A 14,947-nucleotide genomic window follows, 5' to 3' on the forward strand; every position below is an offset into this window, starting at 1 on the left:
TGTTGTCTAGTGGGGTTTACATTTAGGATTTGGTTCCATGTGAGATGAAGATGATGTTTCGTATTTGTGGTCTCGTGACTTTGCCTTTTTTTCTTTGCCTTGTCCTCAATAAGAAATAGGGTAAGTATATACGTGTAATAACTTTTTGAGATAATGTTTTGGTTAATGAGTCAAATTAATATACCATAAATAGTTCATCAGCTTTTCTCGACATTAGATATGCTATTTCTTTCTCTTGGCAATCTATCTACTCTAGGAGACGATCATGATAACAGAGTAGTGTTGTAGTTAATGTGTCAAATTTAATTACTATATATGGTAATTATAGGTAATCAAGTAGTAGTGTAGTAGTTAATGTGTCAAATTAATTTGGACATATCTCTGTCAGATTTTATTACTATAAGTTATATTATTGGAAACAAATATTTAATAGTCGAAACAGAAAAATCTCCTTTTTGTTACCTTTAATAATTTAATGTTCATTTTTGAATAATTATGTATATATATAGAAGAATAATTACAATAAGTATTGATGTATTTGGTTTTATTATAATAATAAGAGAATTCATAGTTTTAATATAAATAGTTTAATTTCATTATTTTTGTTTAAAATTAATTGATAGTTAGAATAATTAATAAATAAAAAATAATTTTAAAATTTAAATTGTTTATATTTCTTAAATAATTTAAATTATTAATACGTACAAATTAAGTTTTGATTATTAATTAATAGAATAATTTATTATATAAAGATAATATTATTTTAAGTTTCCAATAACTTTCATATTATCACTTATAATAATTAAAAAATAATTTACTATTATTATCGAATCGAAGAATATGAGTATGAACGAAAAGGATGCGTATAAATAAATGGAAAAAAAAATTGTGTTGATAAAAAAAGATAAATGTAAATGCAAGAAAATTTCACATCTTTAAGATAATTCATTATTTTTATATGTTACACATAACACATAAATTAGTGTTGATTTAATTAAGGACAATTTAAATAAATATAAATATGAAAAAATAAAAAAGATTTCCATTAATTATATTTACATTAATTTTATTTTAGTTACTGTTAAATAAGTCGAGCTAGCCTGATACTATCAAATATTTTTTACTTATAATAGTTAAAAAATAATTAGTGTTACCATAAAGTTAGTTAAGTCATCTCTATTAATGCATAATATTAAGCAAACGTAGCCTCTAATTAAATTATACAAATATTTATTTATTAAACATGTTAAAAGCGATTTATTTTAGTTTAAAAATTAGTTGAACAGACTCTATTAACAGTTAAATTATTTAAAAAGTGATTTAATATATTTTATTTTTTTTAAAGTTAATATTTTACGTCATAACGTGGTATACACTTTTATCAATACCAATATTTGAAAAATATTTGGGTTGTGTGGTTGTCGAGTCCACCTACACAATTTTCTTACTCCCATCTTCTCTCCTTAGTCATTTCTTTCGGTTTCTCCTGTCTGGTCTGAGGTCTTTGTCGGTCACGTCCAGCCGGATACATGCTAAAGGCACTCTGACACTCAAGTCAGCACTTGGTCAAAGGGTAAAAATAGAGAGAGAAAGTAAATACTGAGAGTAAATGTACATTCAATGTAACCAATCACTTCCTACACCTCTTATTTATAGTAGCTTTCATGGGTCTAGAATTAGTAAAGTTCTAATCATGGCCCAATAGCTGGCCCAACGTTTCTAATCTCATTTTACCTTAATCTAAACTTACCGCTTCTTTCCTCATGACCGCCCACTACCAACTATGTCCTTACTTTTGTCAATGGGGTCGTCCTCACCCTCCAGTCCTCATGGTACAAAAAATAATTTAACTTTTTTTGTGTAAATTTATCATTATACACACATAGTGCTCTTATTACTAAACTAAACCCAAATATTTATATCAATACTAACCTTCTAAGTAAACTATATTAGTTACAAAAGAATTATAAAATTACAAATTATTTTCTAGTTTCTAAAAATATTTCCATTCTCTATAGAAAAATATTCTTTAAACAATAATTAAGAAAAATAGGGTAATGTAAAGAAATGTCAATGAAACATTTTTCAAAAAAGATAAAACAAAAAAGATAAAAAGAATAAGAGAGTTTGCATAATTTTATAAATCCTTTAGGTAGTTAGTGTTATTAGGTAAGCATTTTTAATGTCTTTACATGATATAAAATAAATGCAAAGTACAAAGAATATAAGTATTAAGAAATTGTTAGATTTCATTTCCCTTCTATTTTGTGACCAAATTCCAATATATTATTATATATGATGAGTTAGGTCTTTTGTTCTTTCTTCTACGTTGTTGTATGTTTGGATTTTTGTCTTCCAAAATGACAATATGCTTGCGTGGTTATTATTGGTACATTGTGATGGCACACAAACAAAGTGTACATGTGCAAATGATATCATTCTCCACTTGTTTTATGTTCGTTTTTGGTCTCTCGACCTTTCTTCCAAAAGTGTAATATATTTACAATAACGACACGATAACACATTTTTACATTTATTTGGCATATAATATAAAAATTAAATTATATTGTATTATATATATTGGACTATCTAATTTCTATTATCACGCACGAGATGTTTATACCTCGGCGTGAAGGGGTATATTGGAAGTCTCACATCGACTAGAGATAAGGCCAAATTATAATATATAAGTGAGGTGCAAACTTCACCTTACAAGCCGGTTTTGTGAGGTTGAGTTAGGCCTAAAACTCACTTCTAACATGGTATCAGAGTCATGGTTAAAGCCTATCCTAGCGAGTTCTAAGCGGACATTTCTCTTTTTATTTCACCCGTTGTCGGGCGGTTTTGTGGGATTGAGTTAGGTTTAAAGTCCACTTCTAACAATATAATTGTTTGAGTATACTAAAAAAATAAGGAATCATTTAGTGATCCGTAAAAAAATTAAACAATAGAAACAAATATTAATATAATTTAAGAATATCTTTTATATGTTATGATGTTGTGAAGGTTATTAATGGTAGTTGGCATCACGTTTTCCTCTACCAAAACCCTTAGGGTTTCTAATTACAAAATAGAAGGTGATAACATATTCGCCTTTTTCAACAACCTATTATGTGTCTGTCGGTTTTATCCACCAAACTTTTACAATACATTGGTGGTGAATATATATCATTAGAAGATTATTTTATGCATAAAAAAACATTGGTTAGAAAAATAAAATCATTTGTTTATTTATTCCAGTGTTCTGTATAGTTTTTTTATGTGATTAAAAATATTTGGGTTAAATGTGTTTTAGTCCCTTAATTTGTAATGAAACTTAGAATTAGTTATTTTTTGAAACTTTGGTCCAATTTAGTTTTCCAACTTTAGAAATATATAGATTTAGTCCATTTAATCAAATTTTGCTAAGTTTATTTGACATTTCAAACGTATTTCATGATACGTTGTTTACACTGTTTAACACTTCTTTTTTTTCAATGTTAATTGAGAATTACATTTGAAACCTCAAATAAACTTAACAAAATTTAGTTAAAAGGACTAAATTCATGCAGTTTTAATGATAAAGGACTAAATTAGTTCAAAGTTTCAAAGAATGATTAATTCCAATTTTTACTAAAAGTTAAGGAACCAAAAACATATTTAATCTAAAATATTTCCATAAACTAAAAGTTATATATTTATAAATTATTATTGATAATAAAACGAGGTGAGATTAATTTTTAACATATTAATATTAATATACATGTAGTTTCTGTTCAACAAATGAGTATATTGAAAGACACGATTTAATAAAAAAATTTAAATCTCTTTATAATAAAACAACTCATTCTATGGATCATATTCACATAACTAAAAATAGTTTGGTATATTCCTTGTTATTTATCATTTTTTATTATTTATTACATTAATATTATTTTTTACATATAAATATTATTTTAATAAAAACATAATTTTACGATCTACTCTATACTAACTCTATAACTACAACTAATAATTTGATCTGAGTGTTAAAATTCGGATAAAAACACATGTAATTATATAAGATTAGGATAAAAACACATGTAATTATGTGATTAGTTATAAGATAGAGTAATAAGTTTGTATTAATTGAAAGAAAATTTCATGAAAATTGTAAAGTGTTTAAATAAATTTCAATATTTGTATATGTTAGTTGTTTTTTTTCACAATATTCACAAATTAAAAGAAAAATAATTATTATTTATGAAGACAATTTACATTTAATTATTGTTAGAGATACATCATTGATATCTCTGGATTTTTGTTATCATTTTCTATTATTAGGTTTTTATTATAATTTTTTATTACTTGTATTTTTCCTTTATATTTAAAGATATTTTTCTATGATAAAATAATTAAATTCTCATACTTTTAATAAAATAAAAATTCTTCATGTTTTCTTTCAATAGGCTTACGATAATCGAAGAGACAAGAATCAAGAGAGAAATTTTCATTCAAATAGATAGAATAATCATATGTTAAATCTTGCAAAGAAGGAAACGAAAGAAGAAGATGAACTATAAGTGAAAACATATTATATAAAAAAGAAACAATAAAAAAGAAAAATAAATATTAGGAAAAAGACATCATAATTTGATACATATAAATGTTTCATAAATTAAAAGTAAACATTAAAAAAACATTTTATTAAAAATACGAGAACTTAATTGTTTTACAATAAATAAATATATTAAATATAAAGGAAAATACAAGTTATATAAAAAGAAACTAACAAAAAAGATCATAATAAAAAAGTATATCATAAATGTGAAAAAAAAAGATATAAAGATATCTCTAACCATTATGAATTTCTCAAATACATACATGTGGAAAAGGTTGATACCTATAATACATAAAAGTTATAGATATAATATGTATTGAACAATGAATACGACATCCAATATTATTTTCCATTCAAATTCTTAATCTATTAAATTAGTATATTTCTTTTTTACATTGTATATTATTCAGATCACTACTATTCACTAAAAAATGTAAAAAACAAACTAGCTCGATTCACAACAATAATTTTATCTAATTAATTTAAATATTTTTAATTAATATATAAAAAAAAAAACATAAACAACATTCCCATGTATGAATTTATATGTAATCTCAAAATATAAAATAGGATAATGGTATTTAGACAACATTTTTCTTATAACATTTGAACATTGATTACGTGTCAATCTGTGATTGGTCAAAAATTACTCCAAAATCAATAATAATAATAATAATCATAAACATTATTATAGAGTGATTTTTGACCAATCATAGATTGACACGTAATTAATGTTCAAATGTTGTCAAAAAAATATTGACTAAATATTATTATCTTATAAAATATGTGGACGAGACACGATAGCTTGTCGTCGAGCAATTTTCCAAATCCTATTTTAACAACTTCAACAACATAAGATGTTACCTTTCTTTCAATGTCGGTTCCCAGAGAATAAGAGATAACGAATTTAGTTTCTCGATACATTAAAATGTTTTTAAAAAGAAATTAAATAACTTTGCATCATGATTTTGTTTAAAAGAAAAATAATTTCTTTTATAAGATTATTATTCTCACACAATTTTAAAAATCAAACTCTATATTTAGAATAAAAATTCATTTACCAAGTTAAGTTTTTGTCGGTGGTGGATGTATAGTTATGCTTCTTCATGCATGATAGGTGGCAAATTGGTGTACTCATCGATAAGAAATCATTAATCTTCCCACTTGGATTACTTTCGAAAATGACATTTTTTAGTCTTTTCATGATTTGCTGAATTTTAAAGAAAACTATTAATTTTGATAAATATAATTTAAATTAGAAAATTTTAAGACCATCTTAATTTTTTCAAAACAATTATTTTTTGTGGCGTTTATTTTTAAAATTTTAATTTTCAATATTGTTTTTTATCATCTATGTCTATGAGGATTTGATTTTTTATGCATATTTAACTCAAGATAAAGTAACATGTAGAACCAAATAAGACTTTGAAAGTCTATAATTTATATATCATCTTTCATTCATGAGATTTTTAATATATATTAAAAATATAAGTACACTAATTAATCGGAAGAATCTTTTGCTAGAGATCATGATAATAATAACTATGCAATGGTTGTATTATAATTATGATATACAGAGTTATTATTTTCTTGCTTCTACCAAATTATTTGAATGATTATCTCGAATAGTATATGAAAAGAAGGAAGACTTTTAGGTAAAGCTCAATTTCTTTCGATTGATTTTTGTTTTCTCTTTCTCTGTATTTATTTTAATATAATATTTTGAACTACCAAGCATAAGAACGAAATCAAATGTTAACATGACTTTAAGTGGCACTAATTATGAAGAAGTGACAATTATGCTGTTGCTTTGAATAAACGACACTAAGAAAATTTCATGCTACTTTTTCAAGGGAAGAAAAACAAATCATTTTATGACGTAAATATTTTTAAATTATTTGTTATACCATTTGTAAAATTGATTTCAATTATTGGTGAGTTTCTAAATGGTTAAATAACCATAAAAACGATTGAATTTGAAGTGAGGAAGTTCAATTTTTTTTTCACTAATGATACAGAAAGCGTTTTTAAGTTCCAAAATATTCTTCCCTCCTTTCTTTGTCTTCTTTTCTTTTTTTTTTTGTTCTTCTCTTCGTGACATTCCACCACCACAATATTCATAGAATCACACACTACTATAATATTTTTTGTACCACAGACACTCTTTCATTCAAAGTAAGAAAGGAAAGTTAAGATACTTTTACGATTTTGTTTACATTTATAGACTTTGAATTATATTGTTTTGTCTGTACATTGATGTGGAAAAACTAGTAGAGGGAAAATCCTTGAGTCATTCAACGAATTTCGAAAATCAATATAATAGAAAGAGTTCACTCAAGAAACTATATAGAATATTCATACAATTATTCAAAATAACTATAAGTCTAACTTTATATACAACACAAAAAAAAAAAATAGAAGAATTATTTATATTATATCTTTCAAAACATAACTAGATAAACTAACTACTCTACTCATAACTACACCTTTGCATCATCTCCTCCCAAAGGTTATCTCTCTCTGTTCACACCAACCAAGTTATTATTGCAAAAAGAAACCAAACAAACACAAACAAAGAAACACATAAAGGGTAAGCTAAGGTTAAAAGAAACAAACATAGGATATCATGATTCAAAGTCAAAGAAAACATCTTAAGCATATTGAGAACCTCTGACCATCCAGATACAAGTATGAAGTTGAGTTATGGCGGGTCATGCACTTGTGGTGGCCTCTATTGCTCTATAGAGTCATTGTCAATGGGTTTCACCCTACCACACACAAGGTTTCCATTTCGCGTCTTAGGCTAAAATGGAACACTAAATTAGAAACTCCTGCTACTCTCACCACATGCATCACCTTTCTCTAATTGTGATTGAGTGACCATTAAAGTGTCCAGATAACCTCTAAGACTAAGCTTCTCACGTTCATAAATACAATACATGAAACAACCAATAAGAATTTTTCCTTAGAAACTCTTTTCAAACCATATTTCCATACATACATAACCTTATTCACTACCATATCGTATAATTCAATTTATATTATTGAGCATACGTTAAAGCATTATAACAGTTCTATCCATATATAATAGAGAAAAGAAAACATATAGGCAACTAACATGCACACCAGGCACCCAATGCCAGAATCTTGGTACTCAATGCTAACCTACTTGTCCAACAATCTACTTTCTGTCGTCCAATGAGAACAAAAACAAAGAGTTTTCCTAGCTTAGCGAAAAGTTTCGCCTAACCTAAACTCACTATCAAAACTCAATATTACTCGTCCATTCTATCAACTTGTCCAACTAATTTGTATAATCATTTATATGGAATTTATATTCCCGAATCTCACATGTTTTAACTCTTATATCTCCACACGCATCTGCAACTTCCATTTGTTATTTCAAACCTTAATTAAACTAATCCAATTATTTATAACTTGCAATTAGTCTTATTTTCTCACAAGTTTCTAACTGAAACAACTAAACATCACTCTAAAAGATTAAAAGTTCATTCCTACTCATTTCTCGTAAGTAACAATTTGGTGAACTTAACTTCTAAAAAGTCACAAATAAATTATTTTAATTAATTCTAACAATTTTTAAAAGAAAAGTTAATTAATAAATTATTTTAAATAATTTTAAATATATTTGGGTAATTAATTTTGGGATAATGATATTTAGACAACGTCTTTTTAACAATATTTTTGACCAATCACATATTGACACGTAATCAATATTCAAATGTTGTCAAAAAAAATATTGTCTAAATATCATTATAGTAAGAAGCAATGATAAAATGTGGAAAGAGATTCTTGCAGCGTCAGTGCATCTTAATTGTTAATTAAAGTATAAATACAATTATTATAATGAAATGCAAAAATTCTAAAACTGACGTCACAGGGCCCAAATATTCGGTCTTAAATTTGAGCCAACTACAGCCATTATTTCTTTTGCCGACAAAATAAGTGTTTTTTTTTTTTCATTACAAGCCAAAACTTCAATTTGCTTTAAAAAAATTTCATGATATAATCTGCCATTGAGATTTTAATTAATTCAATCGCAAGACTTGGTTTATCACAACTTTTCGGCTAAAAATATTAAGGTGATAATGTCTATTAGTTATCCAAATCATAATAAAAAAATTATTTATTACTTATTCTTAAAATATATATTTGAAAAATGCTTACAAATATTTTAAAACTTTTAAATATTCACAAATATTTAAGAAACTATAAATTTTTAAAATAAAATTATAACAAAATAAAGTATAAATTAATTTTAATTTTTCATCAATAATTGATACAAATACTATAATATATACAACAATTATTTACAAGCATTAAAATGTTCACTAACAAATATCGATATTAATTATCCACTTTTATCCCTTGCAACGCCTTTGTAAACTTGAAACACATGAGATATTTGACAGAATTCCTCAATGCTTTCACTAACTCGAATGTGATTTTTGTGAAAAGCATTTTCTTACGTATTTGGCAACCTGTCAAATCGTACATACACTAAAATAGAAGGTTTAACTATTGTTTTTAAAGAGATTTGTGAAATATTAATAAAATATATATTTTTACTATTTAGATTAATTGAATTATGAAGTTTCTGTATAAAAGTGAATGTGATATTTTTAAGAATAAAACAATATCAACATATGAAAAATGTAAACTAATACCTTAGTTTCTAAAAAAGAGGTAAATTGTTTGAATTAGATTTATCTATATAATTTTTTATTATGACATTATACTCTATCTAACATTTTATATATATATATATATATATATATATATATATATATATATATATAATATTTTATATATATATATAATGATTGTATGGTTTTCATGATCGGTTAAAAATATTAAAATTGGACGGTCGTAATCTTAAGAAAACCTTTGACTAGATTTATTGTAAAACTTTGCTTATTAAGATGATGAATCGTGATAATAATTTTGTTAATTATAAATTCAACTTAATAACTATAAATATAGGTTAAAGATAAAATTATAGATGATTATATTTATTACGAATTTTAGATTTTACTATAATTTAAATTAGATTTATTATTGATTTGACTGTGAGGAAATATCTACTCGGTTTGAAGTTTGAACATTGAAACTAAAGAAGAAATTTGACTAAAAATGTTTGAAACAATCCAAACAGATTCGGAAAAAAAAAATGTGAAAAAGTGTTCAATAAAAACTCTCATCTCTACAACCATACATATATATATATATATATATAAGTTTAATGTAGTTATATCTAATCACAACTAAAAAATGGATTTGTCTATTTATTAATAAAAAATGAAAAAGAATATTATACAAAAATAAAGAGATTATATTGAAGACATAGAAACACAAAGGAAGGGAAGTCTTCCTATTCTCCACCCCCATTGTATACGAAACTTCTTTTTTATCCAAAACCTTAGTCTAAAACTTCATTGCAGGAACGACTAAAATGAATATCCAAATTACTTTTCAAATGATTTTTTTTTCTATAAAAAAGTTTAGGTTTCTAACAGTTTATTCAAGTAAACAAAATATTAAACCTTAAATATTATATAATCAATCATATAATTTTAACTGTAATTTTCCTTAAATGTAAATATGGGTGATTTTTCTGATCGATGATGTCAAAAGAAATATAAATTATTCCTGAAAAAAATTGCATTGAAGTTAGAGAAATTTATGAAAGTTTGAGTGAGAGCCAATGATAATATGCCCAAAGAAGAGGGCCAACCCTAAACAATTTGGGTCATTCCAAAGAAAGAAAAAGGGCCTTTGACAATTTGGTTATCTTGGTCCAATTATATTTATTTGATTGTTGAATCCATGAGTTTCAAAAGATGACACAATGCTAAACAATATTAGCAATGACAATCACTAAAATTATGGTCTAAAACAACATTTTTATGATGTGATGTTGCCACTAAACCTATTTGTAATTGGAAGATTTTTTTAAGTAATTTGAAAATGAAAGATTAAAAAAAAAAACTAAATGTTTGAATATTATAAAGATCATTAAAAAATTACAGGGCGCAAAAGATATATTTGCTTGCCGGTAATGTATTTAAGAAAATGATTAATTAAACCTATAGAATATATTTCAATTTTAATATTTTTAGAAAAATAATTGGCCTCCTTTTCATATGTTGTAAACTTAATTTACAAATTACGGAAATGGTTAATGCATCGTTTTTTCTATTTACGTTTGTTCCAGGATTTATGTTATGATTTTGTTCTTAAGATGTACTTTGAATGATTGAAGGAGGAAAATGTACTTAAATCATTCAATTGATATTTTTATGTTCAATTACCGTATTTGATATACTTTTCATTTTAAAGTTTGAAATTTCGTCATAATTTTATCTTTAAAAAATATCTTGAAGGGTCGAAAGAGGAAAATATATTTAAATTGACATTGACATTGACTCTTAAATATTGTGGAACTATTGAGTCTACCTAAATACATTGTAATTATATAACAAAAAATAATTTAATTTCATTAGAACACCACATCAAAGATACTTGACAAATTATATATTTTGTTTATTGAAATTTCTTACCAAAATTTCCCATTCAACATAGTTTATGTCTGTAAAACGTGTCATCCAATCAAAGTTTAAATCAACATAAAACAAGTCATTTCATGTATTAATTAGACGAGTATAAGAACACACATTAGGTGAGAGTCAATTCATACACTAATTAAACGAGTCTTGTAACACATATTGGATGTGTTTGTCTATACACTAAATAAATTAATATAGAAATATACATTAAACGATTCTATTCATACACATATTATATTAATATATTAATGTACATTAAACAATTATATCATTATTTGATTATATGTGTCTTGTAATACACATTAGACGAGTCTATTTATACATATTATATGAGTGTAATAATACACATTAGATTAATGTATCCATATAGTGATTAGATGAGTCTAATATTTGGTATTAGATGAATCTATCAATGTACAAATTATACTAATGTAGCGATACACATTAGTCAAATATATCTATACACTAATTTGTATTTATAGTAAAGATATTCAACATACTTTTTAGATAATCTATTGTTTATATTTTTAGATAATTTATTTTATATTTTTTCACATGTTATATCCTTTATATTTTTACAAAATTTCCTTTATATATCTACTTACACATATATTCACTTTCTAAATTTATGAATACTTTTTTTTCACGTTGATTTAAAAATAATCTTAAAAATATTATTATTGTTTCTTTAATTCTAAATATCTTTTAATATTATATATATATATATATATATATATATATATATATTTAAAATATGATAAATAATTCAAATATTAATATAAAACGTATTATATAATTGAATTAAAATAATTATTTTATTCATTTTTAATATTTGAAGAGATGAATTCCAATTTTATATATCAAAATTCAAGAAAAAATATATTTAACTATTAAAAGAATTGGTTTAAATAATATTTCCATATATATAACATTTAAGACATGTTTATAAACATTTCTTTGTAAGAAAAAAATAAAAATTAAATTTCTTTATAAATAAAATTATTTTATTCATAGATTAATCAGTAGAAGTTTTATTGTATAACTTATCTAGAGTTATATTTTTAACTTGAACATATGAAAGTTGTTTACTAATGTAGGAGGAATAAAAAGCATGAATTAAAATAAAATATTTTAAAATTGAGTTGAATTTTAAAAGTCTTTTCATGGACTAAATTAAATCATATAATTACGTAAATGAATTAAATTAAACTACACTATGGTTTGAGAGAACAAAATAAAATAAAACTAGTCTAAATTGTTTGAGTTATTATCAATGAATATTTTACTTTAGGGTATATTTTCATCCTCATAAGTTATACCTTAGTTTAGATCAAATAATTATGAATTTCTTTAGTAAAACTTTTAACATTTTTGTTAGCTATTATATGATATCTCACAAACTAATTGGACTGATGCAAAAATTGTTTGATAAGTATATTAAAGTGATCTATTTTAAAACTTTATAACTTATAAGCTATATATTCTTGAGCTATCTTATAATTATTTAATTTTATTAATACTTCTTTTTTATATTTAATTTCCTTTTATCTATTATCACTTATTTCAATTTTATACACACAATTAATTATTACACTGTTTTTAATATTTGTTTAGTTACTTTATAGTTCTTTTTATGTAATCCACAATCAAAAATATTAAATATTATAAATGTAAGTAACTAAAATAATGTGTAATTATTATGCTGCTATGTGAAAAACGCATGAAAATTATAAAATAATAATAATAATAATTTGAATGTAAAAGAAATTTAAATTGGTAAATGCAAAAAATTAAAATTTTAAAAATAAATAAATAAAAAAATAAAAATTAATGTTATTAATACTCATCACACCAACCCGTTTCAATAATATAACGTGTCCAAAACAAGGTTTAAACAACTTGAAAAAAAAAAGTACTACAGATTTATTTGTATAAAAAAAATCTAAAGTTACAACTACATAATACTATAATTTTGTCTAGAAAACAAAAGCATAATTTATATAATAAAACTTATGTAATTATATTTTTTGTTATTTTATGTTTATCAATTATTTACTAAATACTTGTAATACAATACCTTATTGCAGAATTTATGACTTAAAACTTGTCGACTGCCTTATAAAGAAAGAGCTACCCTATGAATTACTTGCTAATCAATGAAATTTTTATTTTATGAAAAACATCAAATGTTTTTATGTTCTTTGATTTCGAACACGTCTAAACGCTCTACAAGAATTTAAACCAAATTTTATAATATTCTATTACAAAAAGTATATGAAAAATTAAATATAACTTTAAAATAATATTTATTCGAGTGATAAGACGTCAAAAATTTAAGTCTATAGTTATTGTCATCATTCTATTATTTATTATAAATAATATGAGACTTTCAAAAAATGCCAACAACTCAATATCAACTAATTTTGTTAAATAAACATGTTTACTCAAATTTTCAATAATATTAACATTATTATACACTATTCATATTTTCAATAATATTAACATTATTATAAATAAATCATGCATAAACTAATCATAAAAACAAAATATATAAATTTTTATAGTTATTCGAACATAACCAATATAACATATATTAAAAAAGATAACATATATTAGAAAAGATAATAACATTTTTATTAATAAAATGTCTTACACTTAAAATTAAAGTGTGACTAGAAGTCTATCAATATAAATATATATATATATATATATATATATATATATATATATATATATATATATATATATATATATATATATATATATTTTTTAGAACCCAAAAATATCTATATATATTTTTAAAACATAAATAGAACTTTAGAACAATTCCTAACTCAGTTTTTCAGAAAAACACTTTCTCTCTCTCTAAAGGCCAAAATTCTCTTCTTTGTGCTCTATCTTATCTCTTAAATCCTCCTTCACTAANTCATCTTCTCAACAATCAGGAAGCGTGTAAGGATTCCTAGCGTTGAGAACTCGAAATCCCACCGATCAATTTAGCATATTCCTCTGGTAAGTGTTTTCCCCTTTTATGTGTAATTTAGGGCTATGACCATGTAATGAGTTTGTTGCATATAGCCCATTGTGTCTCTTTTCCAATTCTAGCTTCAATTAAGCTCTTAAATTTGAATCTTATCACCAAATGGTGATTTATAGGTGGTCTAGCACTTCCGGAAGTGAAAAGGGGCGTGCTTGAGGGTTTTCTTGAGCTAAAAAGAGNANTTTTGTTACTGCAGTTTAGAGGTAAGGGAAGCTTANGATTTCTTTATTTTCTGTTTTGGGAATTTAGGTTGCAGGAATTTGGGGGTTTTGTTTGGAATTCTGAAATTTGAAATTTTTCATGTTGAACCAAAGGTTCATGTATGTCAAATTGTGAAATTGTAAAATTGATGCTTATGAATTGGTATGAATCATGTGTGATGCTATGAATTGAATGTAGATGTGTTAAATTGCTTGGATTGGACATGTTAGAAGTGCTTGAAGTGGAAAATTCTGTTATATTGTTAATATGATAGAAAACCAAGTGTTTAGGTAAGGTTCTAGATTCCTTGAGAGGAAGTGAGGTAGTGAAGTTGAGAAATTGGGGTTAAGGGCACTTGTAGTATGTTGGGATAGTCTAGGCATCTTATTTTTGACTTGTTAGTGTCATCTAACTGGTCAAAAGCATGTGCAAAGTGGTAAATCAGAATTCAAGTCACTAAGTTCATGAAATAGTTGAATTGGAACTCAAATCTATGCATAATCTTTAGAATTAGTGTTAGGAAACCTGTGTTAAACCTCA

Source organism: Vigna radiata, chromosome 6 (assembly GCF_000741045.1).
Source record: "Vigna radiata var. radiata cultivar VC1973A chromosome 6, Vradiata_ver6, whole genome shotgun sequence".
Lineage (NCBI taxonomy): Eukaryota > Viridiplantae > Streptophyta > Magnoliopsida > Fabales > Fabaceae > Vigna > Vigna radiata.